Below are 13,206 nucleotides of genomic sequence, written 5' to 3'. Positions count from 1 at the left end.
CAAAAGCTACAAGAGTTCAGCAACACCAAACCAGTTGTACAAGAATGTTAAAGGGACTTCTTTAAGACAAAAAAAAAGTCACAACTAGAATTATGGAAATTAGGAAAGGAAAAATCTCATTGGTAAAGGTAATTATACAGTAAAGGTAGTAACATGACCACTTATAAAGCTAGTAGAAAGTTTAAAAGATAAAAGTAGTAAAATCATCTATATCTACAATAAGCAGTTAAGGGTATGTAAAACAAAAAGATGTAAAATATGGTGTCAAAAACAGTAAATGTGGGTGGGGGGTGGTGAGTAAAAATGCAGGGTTGTTAAAATATGTTTGAACTTAAGAGATCAGCAACCTAAAATAATCATATATATACTATTTTTTATATATGCATATAAAATTATCATATATATATTACTATATATAAACCTCATGGTAATTACAAACCAAAAATCTATAATAGATACACACATACAAAAGAGAAAGAAATCCAAACATAACACTAAAGTTAGTCATTAAATCACAAGGGAAGAGAAGAAAGGAACAGAAAAGAACTACAAAAATAATTCTCAATTAACAAAATAGCAATAAGTAACTACATATCAACAATTACTTTAAATGTAAATGAACTAAATGCTCCAATCAAAAGACACAGAGTGGCTGAATGGATACAAAAACAAGACCCAACCTACAAGAGACTCACTTCAGATCTACAGATGCACACAGACTAAAGGTAGGGGGATGGAGAAAGGTATTCCATGCAAATGGACAAAAAAGGAAAGCCAGAGCAGTAATAAGTATATCAGACAAAATAGACTTTAAAACAAAGACTGTAGCAAGAGACAAAGAAAGACATTGCACAATGATCAAGGGATCAATCCAAGAAGAAGATATAACGATGGTAAATATACATGCACCCAACATAGGATCACCTAAATATATAAAGCAGATATTAACAGACACAAAGGGAGAAATTGACAGTAACACAATAATAGTAGGGGACTTTAACACCCCACTTCCATCAATAAATAGATCATCCAGAGAGAAAATAATAAGTAAACACTGGCCTTAAATGACACATTAGATCAGATGGACTTATGTACATGTAGAGAGCATTCCATCCAAAAGCAGCAGAATACACATTCTTTCAAGTGCACATGGAACATTCTCCAGGATAGATCACATGCTAGGCCACAAAACAAATACCAATAAATTTAAGAAAACTGAAATTATATCAAGCATCTTTTCCAACCACAAGGCTCTGAGACTAGAAATCAACTACAAGAAAATAACACAAAAACCATAAACACATGGAAGCTAAACAATACACTACTAAACAACCAATGAATCACTGAAGAAACCAAAAAAGAAAATTTTAAAAATAACCTGAAAACAAATGAAAACAAAAACACAATGATCTAAACTCTACGGGACACAGCAAAATCAGTTCTCAAAGGGAAGTTTACAGTGATACAAGCCTACCTCAGGAAAGAGGAAAAAAACTCAAATAAACAACCTAAACTTTCACCTAAAGGAATTAGAAAGAGAAGAACAAACAAAACCCAAAGTTAGTAGAAGGAAAAAGAAATCATAAAGATCAGAGCAAAAATAAATGAAACAGAGGCTAAAAAAAATGGAAAAGATCAATGAAACTAACCTGTTTTTTTGAAATGATAAAGTCAATAAACCTTTAGCCAGATTCATTAAGAAAAAAAGAGAGAACACTCAAATCAATAAAATCAGAAATGAAGAAGTTACAACCAACACCACAGAATTACAATCATGAGATTACTATGAATAATTATATGCCTATAAAAAGGACAACCCTAGAAGAAATGGACAAATTCATAGAAATATACAATCTCCCAAAACAGACTCAGGAAGAAATAGGAAATAAGACCAGACTAATTATCAGTAATGCAATTTAGTCGGTAATTTTAAAAACTCCCAACAAACAAAAGTCCAGGACCAGATGGCCTCACAGGTGAATTCTTCCAAATATTTAGAAAAGAGTTAACACCCATCCCTTTCAAAATATTCCCAAAAACTGCAGAGGAAGGAATGCTTCCAAACTCATTCTACAAAGCCAGCATCACCCTGATACCAAAATCAGACAAAGATAACACAAAAAGTGAAAATTACAGGCCAATATCACTGATGAACATGGATGCAAAAATCCTCAACAAAATATTAACAAACCCAACTCAACCATACAGTAAAAGGATCATACATCATAATCAAGCTGGATTTATCCCAGGTATGCAAGGATGTTTCATATCCACAAATCAACTAATGTAATATACCACCTTAACAAATTGAAGCATAAAAATCATATAACCATCTCAATAGATGCAGAAAAGCCTTTTGACAAAATTCAACATTCATTTATGATAAAATTTCTCAACAAAGTGGGTATAGAGGGAACATACCTCAATCTAATAAAATCCGTATATGACAAGCCTATAGCTAACATCATACTCATTGGTGAAAAGCTGAAAAGTATTTCCTCTATGATCAGGAACAAGACAAGGATGCTCACTCTCTCCACTTTTATTTGACTTGATACTGGAAGTCTAGCCACAGCAATCAGACAAGAAAATGAAATAAAAGGAATCCAAATTGAAAAGGAAGAAATAAAACTGACACTATTTGCAGATGACACGATAGTATATACACAAAAATCCTAAAGACACCACCAAAAAACTACTAGAACACACTAATGAATTTGGTAAAGTTGCAGGATACAAAATTAATATACAGAAATCTGTTGCATTTCTATACAGTAACAATGAACTATTACAAAGAGAAATGAAGAAAGCAATCCCATTTACAACTGCATCAAAAAGAATAAAACACCTAAGAATAAATCTACCTAAGGAGGTAAAAGACCTGCACTCAGAAAACTGTAAGATACCGATGAAAGAAACTGAAGATGACACAGATGGAAAATATATCATGCTCATGGGTTGAAAGAATTAATATTGTTAAAATGACCATACTACCCAAAGCAACCTACAGATTCAGTGCAATCCTTATCAAGATAACAGTGGCAGTTTTCATAGAACTAAAACAAATAATTCTAAAATTTGTATGGAGACACTAAAGACCTCAAACAGTCAAAATAATCTTGATTAAGCTGGAGGTATCATGTGAACTGATTTCAAATTATACTACAAAGCTACAGTAATCAAAGCAGTATGGTAATGGCACAAAAACAGACACCTAGATCAATGGAACAGAATAGACAGTCCAGAACTGAACCTATCCTTGTATGGTCAATTAATACAACGAAGGAGGCAAGAATATACAATGGAGGGACTTCCCTGGCAGTCTGGCAGTTAAGACTCCACGCTTCCACTGCAGGAGGTGTGGGTTCGATCCCTGGTCAGGGAACTAAGATCCCACATGCCGTGTGGTGTGGCCAAAAAGTAAAAAAAAAAAGAGTATACAGTGGAGAAAAAGACAGTCTATTCAATAAATGGCATTGGGAAAACTGGATACCTACATGCAAAAGAATCAAACTGGCCTACTCTCTCACACCATGCACAAAAATAAATTAAAAATGGATTGAAGACTTAAATGTAAGACCTGAAGTGATGAAAGTTCTGGTAGAAAACATAGGTAATAATCTCTTTGCCATCACTATTAGTAATTGTTTTTTGGATGTGTCTCCTCAGAAGTGAATCAAAAGCAAAAATAAACAGATAAAACTACATCAAACTAAAAAGCTTCAGTATAGTGAAGGCCACTTACTGAATAAGAGACAACATTTGCAAATGTTATATCCTATAAGTGGTTAATATCCAAAAATACACAAAGAACTCATACAATTCAACATCAAAAAAACAAACAACCCAATTAAAAAATGGGCAGAGGACTTATATAGACATTTTTCTAAAGAAGACACACAGATGGCCAACAGGCATATGAAAAGATGCTCAACATCACTAATCATCAAGGAAATGCAAATCAAAACCACAATGAGATATTACCTCACACTTGTCAAAATGGCTATTATCAAAATACAACAAATAACAAGCATTGGTAAAGATGTGGAGAAAAGAGAACTCTCATGCACTGTTGGTGGGAATGGAAATTAGTGCAGCCACTATGGAAAACAGTATGGAGGTTTCTCAAAAAATTAAAAATAGAACCACCATATGATCCAGCAAATCTACTCCTGGGTAATTTATCCCAAGAAGACAAAAACATCAATTTGTAAAGATATATGCACCCCTATGTTCATTGAAGCATTATTTACAATAGCCAAGATATGGAAGCAACCTAAATACCCAACAATAGATGAATGGATAAAGAAGATATGGTATATATATACAATGGAATATTACTCAGGCATTAAAAAAGAATGGAATCTTGCCATCTACAACAACATGGATGAACCTAGAGGGTATTATGCTAAGTGAAATAAGTCAGGCAGAGAAAGACAAATACTGTATGATTTCACTTATACATGGAATCTAAAAAACAAAACAAGTGAATAAACATAAAACAGAAACAGAGTCATAGATTCAGCGAACAAACAGGTGGTTATCAGCGGGGAGGGAGTTGGGGGGAGCAGAGAAAGAGGTGAGAGAGATTAAGAGGTACAAACTTCCAGTTGCAAAATAAATATCATGCATATGAAATGTACAGAGAGGGGAATATAGTCAATAATTATGTAATATCTTTGTGTAGTGACAGATGGCATCTAGACTTATCATGGTGATCATTTTGTAACATGTAGAAATAGTGGATCAGTATGTTGTATGACAGGAAATAACATAATGTTGTAGGTCAATTATACTTCAAAAACCAACCAACCAACCAGCCAACCAACTCATAGAAAAAGAGATCAGATTTGTGGTTACCAGAGGTGGGGGGTAGAGACAGGGGGGATTGGATGAAGGCAGTTGAAAGGTACAAACTTCCAGTTATAAGATAAACAAGTATTAGGGATATAATGTACAACATAATAAATATAATTAACACTGCTGTATGTTATATATGAAAGTTAAGAGAGTATATCCTAAGAGTTCTCATCACAAGAAGAAAATATTTTTTTTCTATTTCTTTAATTTTGTATCAATATGAGATGTTGGATATTCACTAAACTTACTAGTGTAATCATTTCATGATGCATATAAGTCAAATCATTATGCTATACACCTTAAACAGTGCTATATGTCAATTACATCTCAATAAAATTGGAAAAAAAAAACCTGCAATAAAATAGGTTAAAAAAAAAGAAGAGGAGAAACAGAATTTAAAGGAAGGTAAACCATAGAAGGTTGGTGGTATCTTAGAAGTAGAATTTTAGATTGGGAAGTGACCTCAACCATTATCAAGTTATAAATGAGGTAACAGGCTCACTGAGATTCAGTGACTTGCCCAAGGTTTCAGAGATAGTGGAAGTTTAAGGAATACACCAAAGTAGCCTCAAGTCTAATCTTTCCTTGACACTAGCCCAGTGGTGATAACCACTGCATAGTAATCTCAATGGTTTATAGCAGCATCAGAGTCTTTTCTAAAGCAATCTAATTACGGGCTGATATAGATAAGAGGTTTGCCATCTTTTTCTGTAAGGGTTAGATAGTAAATATTTTAGGCCTTGTGGACAACAACCAGTCTTTGTCTCATTTTTCTTTTTTTATTGTAACCATTTACAAAAGTAAAAATCATTATTAGCTCAAGCCCCAGTTAAAGCCTTAAGGCTAAATTTGGCCCCTGGGCCAGTAGTTTGCCAATCTTTGTTACAGGTCAGAGAGTGTTGGTCAGCACACTTTTCACTGACCCAGAGCAAAATAAAAAAATAAGGTAATGTAGTGAGCTAAATTCATTCAGTTTAAAGAAATGCCCTCTGTTCTGAATTCATGTCCTTCCTCCATTTTGGGAGAGAGAAAAGCATTAAAATGTTTATGGAATAATGGAATAATGACGATATAGTTTTTGTTTGCTTTGTTTTTTATGATCGCAGTTAAAAAGAAAAAAATTAGTTACCTAAGTCCCCATAATTAATAATTATATATATTATTAATACCTGAAACCCCAAAGTCTAAAAGAGTATTTGTGGATATTCTCTGCTCCTAAATAAAGCATTTTAGGCTCTTAGAGTATATCCAAGTGGCATACACAACTGAATACACATAACTTAATCCTAAGAAACCCCAACTGAAGTCTGGCAATTACTTCAAAGACATCTGACAAGATCTTATGTTCCCTTTATTTGGATGACAGAATGTTACTTTGCCCAGTGAGTTATGAGTTCAGTACAGTTGCATTTCTGGTTCTTACATAATGGAAATAGCCTTTCTCAAGACCTATCTCTACTGGCATGGTGTCACATATGAAGAGAGACCATATTTTGCCCGTATTTTTATCTTCCCACAGCATCAAGCACAGTCATGAGAACTATATTTTTTCTGATTGAATTAATAAGCAAAATAAAATGATCAGAAGTTCAGAAGGACGCTGGCAGGATTACTGCCCTTAGCAGATACGGATTTAGAGAAATTTGGGGAATAGTTCGGGCTGAAATATGTGTGTATTCCAGGTGGACTAACAATTTGGCATCTTTCCAAAGCAATATCTAAAAAATATATGTTCAACACTTATCTAGAGGTAAGGCTAAGTGTTTAATGGCAGAAGAGTGTATTAGTTATTGATTGCTACATAACACATTACTCAGCAGATTAAAACAACAATGTTTATTATCTGAAAATTTCTTTGGGTCAGGAATTGAGGAGAGGCTTAACTAGGTGGTTCTAGCTCAGGGTCTCTCGTGACTTTGTAGTTAAGCTGTCAGTTGGGGCAGTCATCAGATAAAGGTTTGACTGGGTTGGAGGATCTATTTCCAAGATGGCTCACTCAAAAGAGGACTCCGTTCCTCATCATGTGGGCCGCTCCATAACGTTATTTGAATGTCCTCTTGACATGGCAGCTAGCTTCCTCCAGAGCAAGTGATCCAAGAGAAAGTGTCACAATGTCTTTTGTTACCTAGTCTCAGAAGTCACACATTGTCACTTATGCCATAGCCTATTCATAAGAAGCAAGTCACAAAGTCCAGCCAACACTCAAGGAGACGAAAGAGGGAAGATGGTAAGTACCTCCTCTTCAAGGGAGGAGCATCAAAGAATTTGTAGATATATCTTCAAATCACCAAAAATAACAAGGAACAAGTACACTGCCTCTCCTCTACTGTTCTGAACAATTCAATTTCAATCTCAAACTTGCATACCCTATCATCACCGTTAAAGATGGTTTAGTGTTCTCAGCATGCCCTATGGGAAGGAGAATCCACCCATCAGCCCCAAGTAGTTTACCCAAATATTTCTTTTAACCCAATGAATATCAAACACCATTTACACATTTTTCTCCATATAATAATATTTTCAGTGATATTTTAGTCTCACAATGAGGTTTATAGATGTCCTAAGTTAATGTCGCAAAGAACTGCCTTGCTGAACTTTAGCTCTGCCTGAAGGTAAAGAATTGTGGAAAATATTGGACTGAGTTTCTTAGAGGAACATTTCCTACAGAGGATGATTTTTTTAAAATGTACAGTATACACAACTTCTCACTTAAGAATTTTGCTGCATTATACCTAGTCCTGCAAATGTATATCAGAAAATTCTCTATATTATCGTTAGCCTATACAGCCTAAAAAAACAAGGAAATGTATTGTTTCTTCCACCTAAAAGAGAAGGAACAAGAGTTCTGAAAAATTCTAATTCTTAGATTTCTTTAGGACATTCTTAACCAATTATTGGAAGTAGCTTGGGACATTGTTCTGAGCATAGAGCATTTTACCCAAACTCTAACCAAATGAAACACCAGATTTCATACTTATATCTGTTCAGGAAGGTGAAACCTTTCACATAGTCATAACACAAAAAGCTCAAGGTTTTCTCTTTGTAGTTAGATCCTTTATAGCATTTCTAGAGACCCTGACATTTCAAAGGCCCATACCTTGAAAGCTATCTATACAGGGAGTAACACAGACACTTGAGAAGAATGGTCAGAAAAGAAGGTGCCTGCCCACCAGCATTTACTTTTAAAATTATTGATGTTTGCTGTTGGTAGGAACGTAAATTGGTGCAGCCACTATGGAAAACAGTATGGAGTTTCCTCAAAAAAAAAAAATAGAGTTGGCATATAATCCAGCAATGCCACTCCTGCGCATATATCCAGAGAAAACTATAATTTGAAAAGACACATGCACCCCAATGTTCACTGCAGCACTATTTACAATAGCCAAAACATGGAAACAACCTAAATGTCCATAACAGATGAATGGATAAAGAAGATATGGTACATATATACAATGGAATACTACTCAGCCATAAAAAAGAATGGAATAATGCCATTTGCAACAACATGGATGGCCCTAGAGATTATCATACTAAGGGAAGTAAGTCAGAAAGAGTAAGACAAATACCATATGATATCACTTATATGTGGAACCTAAAATATAACACAAATGAACCTATCTACAAAACAGAAACAGACACAGACATAGAGAACAGACTTGTGGTTGCCAAGGGGGATGGGGGATGGGGGAGGGTTGGACTGGGAGTTCGGGATTAGAGATGCAAACTATTATATAGAGAATGGATAAACAAGGTCCTACTGTATAGCATGGGGGAACTACATTCAATATCCTGTGATAAGCCATAATGTAAAAGAATATGAAAAAGAACATATATATATATATATAACTGAATCACTGCTGTACAGTAGAAATTAACACAACATTGTAAATCAACTATACTTCAATAAAATAAATTTTAAAAATTATTGATGTTTATTATTGTCATCAGAAACTTATCACTAAGCTTCTGTATGGAATTATGTCTCATGAGAGTCTAACATTTTCACTCCGACATTCATTCCTTAGCAGAGACATCAGCCCTGAGAGCAGACAAAGCTGTGTGTGACCTATGAATTTCAAACATACAAGGAAAAAGAGTTTCTGATTTAATACTGAAAAAAATAATCAATTTGGTCATCAGATTTATTGCCTGCAATAAATTTACAAATTTTTGCTTTTAAAAATAGCAATGGTAGGGCTTCCCTGGTGGCGCAGTGGTTGAGAATCTGCCTGCCAATGCAGGGGACATGGGTTTGAGCCCTGGTCTGGGAAGATCCCACATGCCGCGGAGCAACTGGGCCCGTGAGCCACAACTACTGAGCCTGCGCGTCTGGAGCCTGTGCTCCTCAACAAGAGAGGCCGCAATAGTGAGAGGCCCGCGCACCGCGATGAAGAGTGGCCCTCTCTCACTGCAACTAGAGGAAGCCCTCGCACAGAAACGAAGACCCAACACAGCCAAAAATAAATAAATAAAATTTTTAAAAAAATAGCATGGTATATCTTTCTGGCAGAATTGGTATGGTGTAAACCAGAAAAGTATCATCTTTTCATAATATATTGTTGAGTAATATAAAACTAGAATAAACCAAAAGTTGAAAAATTTGGTTCTTTGCTTAAGTAACTTTGGGTAGTGTGTTACATAATTTGCCAGCACTTACCATGTGCTGTAACCCCTACCTCTTTATTTTCCTGTATGTTTAAAATTATTTTTCTGGGTACTTTTTTTAAAAAATAAATTTATTTATTTATTCATTTATTTATTTTTGGTTGTGTTGGGTCTTTGTTGCTGTGCGAGGGCTTTCTCTAGTTGTGGCGAGCGGGGGCCACTCCTCGTTGCAGTGTGTGGGCTTCTCATTGTGGCGGCTTCTCTTGTTGCGGAGCACAGGCTCTAGACGTGTGGACTTCAGTAGTTGTGGCATGTGGGCTCAGTAGTTGTGGTGCACGGGCTCAGTTGCTCTATGGCATGTGGGATCTTCCTGGACCAGGGATTGAACCCATGTCCCCTGCATTGGCAGGCAGACTCCCAACCACTGTGCCACCAGGGAAGTCCCCTGGGTACTTTTTAATAGCTCTTAATGTAGAAATTGTTTTTCAAACATTACACTTGTTTTATTATGTTTCATTATTTTTACAAAACAGATAATATCTTAGTTCGTTCAGGCTGCTACAACCAAATACCACAGGCTGAGCTTATAAACAACAGAAATTTATTTCTCATTGTTCTGGAGGCTGAGAAGTCCAAGATCAAGGCACTGGCAGATTCAGTGTCTAATGAGATTCTGCTTCCTGGTTCATAGATGGCCATGTTTTCCCTGTGTCCTTCCTTACAAGGCAGAAGTCGGGAGGAAGCTCTCTGGGGTTTCTTTTACAAGGGCAATAATCTCGTTCACAAGGTCTCCACCTTCATGACATAATCACCTGTGTCAAAGGCCCCAATCTCCAAATACCATCATATTGTGGATTAGGTTTCAACATGTGAATTTTGATGGGACACAAACAGTCAGTCTACAGAAGACAATGAGGGAAAAAGTGAGTTACTTCCTAGTAGCTCACCTATTTAATATGACTGAGGAGGTTTACAGCTCAGGCTTGAGCTCTCCCTCAATTTCACTCAACACATACTAAATTCAGTATGTACAGGTAAGGAATTTTCAGACAGGCTTTGGGAATTTAAATTATTGAACACAAAACCACAGAATTTCAGTATTTAGTTTTAGATATGTACTTATCGTTACTGACAATTAAGCGCCATGCTTTTATATTTAATTTCACATTGTTCTTTCAATCTCTTATTTTCATATCTCTTCTATCACCAGAAAACTACATGTGACAGAATAAGAAAAATTGGCACTGAAATGAAATAAATGCCTTCAGAAACAGATTTATCCTAGATGATACTGCACTTAGTAATGCAATTGTGACTGACTATAAAATTTTATATGGCTCAATCCTCCCTTTCATACCCAGAGGGTTGGTATCATGTCTTTCCAAGCACACTAAGGAGAAGCATCTTTCTCAAGTCCTATTCCAGGGTTTTGGAGGCATAGAAATGTCCTGGAGAACAAGCCAGGTACTCACATCACAACTTCATGGATGTGCCCTTAACCTTCTAACCGCAAGGTAGCCAGACCCCACCTTTGCAAAATAATGTTGGAGAATGACTTGGCAGAATTCTTGAGGGTCATGGTAGAATCGTTCTCTTCTAAGCCCTTCTTCTTCAGGTCTATCTCCTTGTCATATGTGACAAGAGCACATGTAAAGTCCATGCCAGGGTATCTCTGGCTGGAAATAGGAGCAAAAGGAAAGCTAGCCAAGTCTTATCAAATTTATGCGGCTTCATTCTCCCTTATAGAAAGGAAAGTGTCAAGGCCAACAACTTAGATCAAGAAGTAGATATACCTTTGACAATTTCGTTTTCTGTTGGGAACCTATACATTCAATGAGTACACCCCCCTAATCCCATTTAGGATCACTGAATTTCAGAACTGGAAGGGATCTTAGTGACTACAGTTGGAGTTAGGCAGTTAGAGGTCAAAATGTCACCTTTATTATTGATAAGGTTGTTTGGAGAATGAGGGTTAGGACTGAGGGGCCAAATGACCTCGCTAATATCCCCTGACATATCCTGCCTTACCCCACCGTCATTCCTGCCCCCAAACCAAACCTTGAACAGAACCTGAGACTGCCTCAGTCTGGTCCAGGGCTGAAAATTTATGTGCTTATGTTCTTTTCAATAGATTAACTCCACTCAATTATAATCTGTGGATTCATGGACATCAGCCACTAACGAGGTGGGTTAAGAGGCCAGAGTGTTACTCTGGGGAAGTCCCTCCACATGGACAGAAGGAGTGGGGGAAAGCCTAACACTTTCCAGCATTTGTGTGGGGCAGACAGGAATACTGTTAAATAAAATCTTCCATTTCATTTCAAAATAATTTGAGAACAGTCTAATAAGAATATACTGTAAATTATTAATACAAACTCTACTCTTAATAATCTATAAAAGACTTTTACTAACCTCTGTTAAACATATTAGCAAAAAAATTAATAAAGTTTAAACCACCATATTTTTCCTCTTCTCAAAGTTTTATCATAACAATTTGCCTTACATGTCAAATTGTGAATAATTCAACAACGAACTTATTTTGAAGAAAGTAATACTGGAAATAGAACTGCTCTCTCTCTACATATATTTTAAAATTTTTTGGCTGCATTGGGTCTTCATTGCTGCGTGTGGGCTTTCTCTAGTTGCTGCGAGGGGGGGCTACTCTTCATTGCGGTGCGCGGGCTTCTCATTGCGGTGGCTTCTCTTGCGGAGCATGGGCTCCAGGCGCGGGCTCAGTAGTTGCGGCTCGCAGGCTCTAGAGCACAGGCTCAGTAATTGTGGCACACGGGCTTAGTTGATCCGCGGCATGTGGGATCTTCCCGGACCAGGGCTTGAACCCGTGTCCCCTGCATTGGCAGGTGGATTTTTAACCACTGTGCCACCAGGGAAGTCCCAGAACTGCTCTATATTAAAGAACTTTACAACTAAGAAGATGAGTTTTGCTTGCAATTCAATTCTAAATGATAGGACTTTCAAAATAAAATCTCAGGAAATGATATTACTCTGGACTGATGAAGTTCACAATTAGCATGTGGAAGCCACCAGTTAGAAAGCAACCAAATCAACTAAGGCAGTAACAGATCCATATGACAGGTGTTCAGTGTCCTTGTTGAATTATTACAAAGTGTGACTATATAAAAACTGAAGAAATTAGGCTTTTAGTTCTGAACATTAAGACCTTTAATTTATTCAGGGCTCATCATTTCAATAAAATACCTCAGGTCACAAGGCTGTGAGCTTACATGTTATGATCTTTAATAGAAATGTTATTTAGAACAGGAATTTACAGAAATGAAACTGGCAGGATACTGAAAAATCATTCAAGTTGCCCAAATCATGAAAAATAGAATATTTTATTTAAGGTTTTAAAATTTTAATTCCTTCATAAGAAATATGTTTTTCTTTAAATGAAAAAATTTCATGTATAGTATACCTTATTTAGACTGTAGTCAGACTCCAAACCACTCTACAACAAAGGGCTAATCAATCTAGTAAAAAGACAAAGTAATTTTTTAAAAAAGCAATATATAAAATAGAACCAAAATACCATGGAAAACTGCAGATACAAGGTTGGTTTACACTTCACTGAGTATTTTAATTAGAGGTTCTATACTTCCTTGATCTGTCCTTTTCTATTCTCTTCTGGATGACCTCATCTACTCTCATGATTTCAAATACCATCTTATATGTTAATTACCTTCAAACATGTACTCCAGCTATCACTTCTCTCCTGCTGTGTTG

The sequence above is a fragment of the Balaenoptera physalus genome (genome assembly GCF_965194825.1).
Source record: "Balaenoptera physalus genome assembly, chromosome: 15".
NCBI classification, from domain to species: Eukaryota; Metazoa; Chordata; class Mammalia; order Artiodactyla; family Balaenopteridae; genus Balaenoptera; species Balaenoptera physalus.
Note: the sequence above shows the minus strand (reverse complement) of the source record.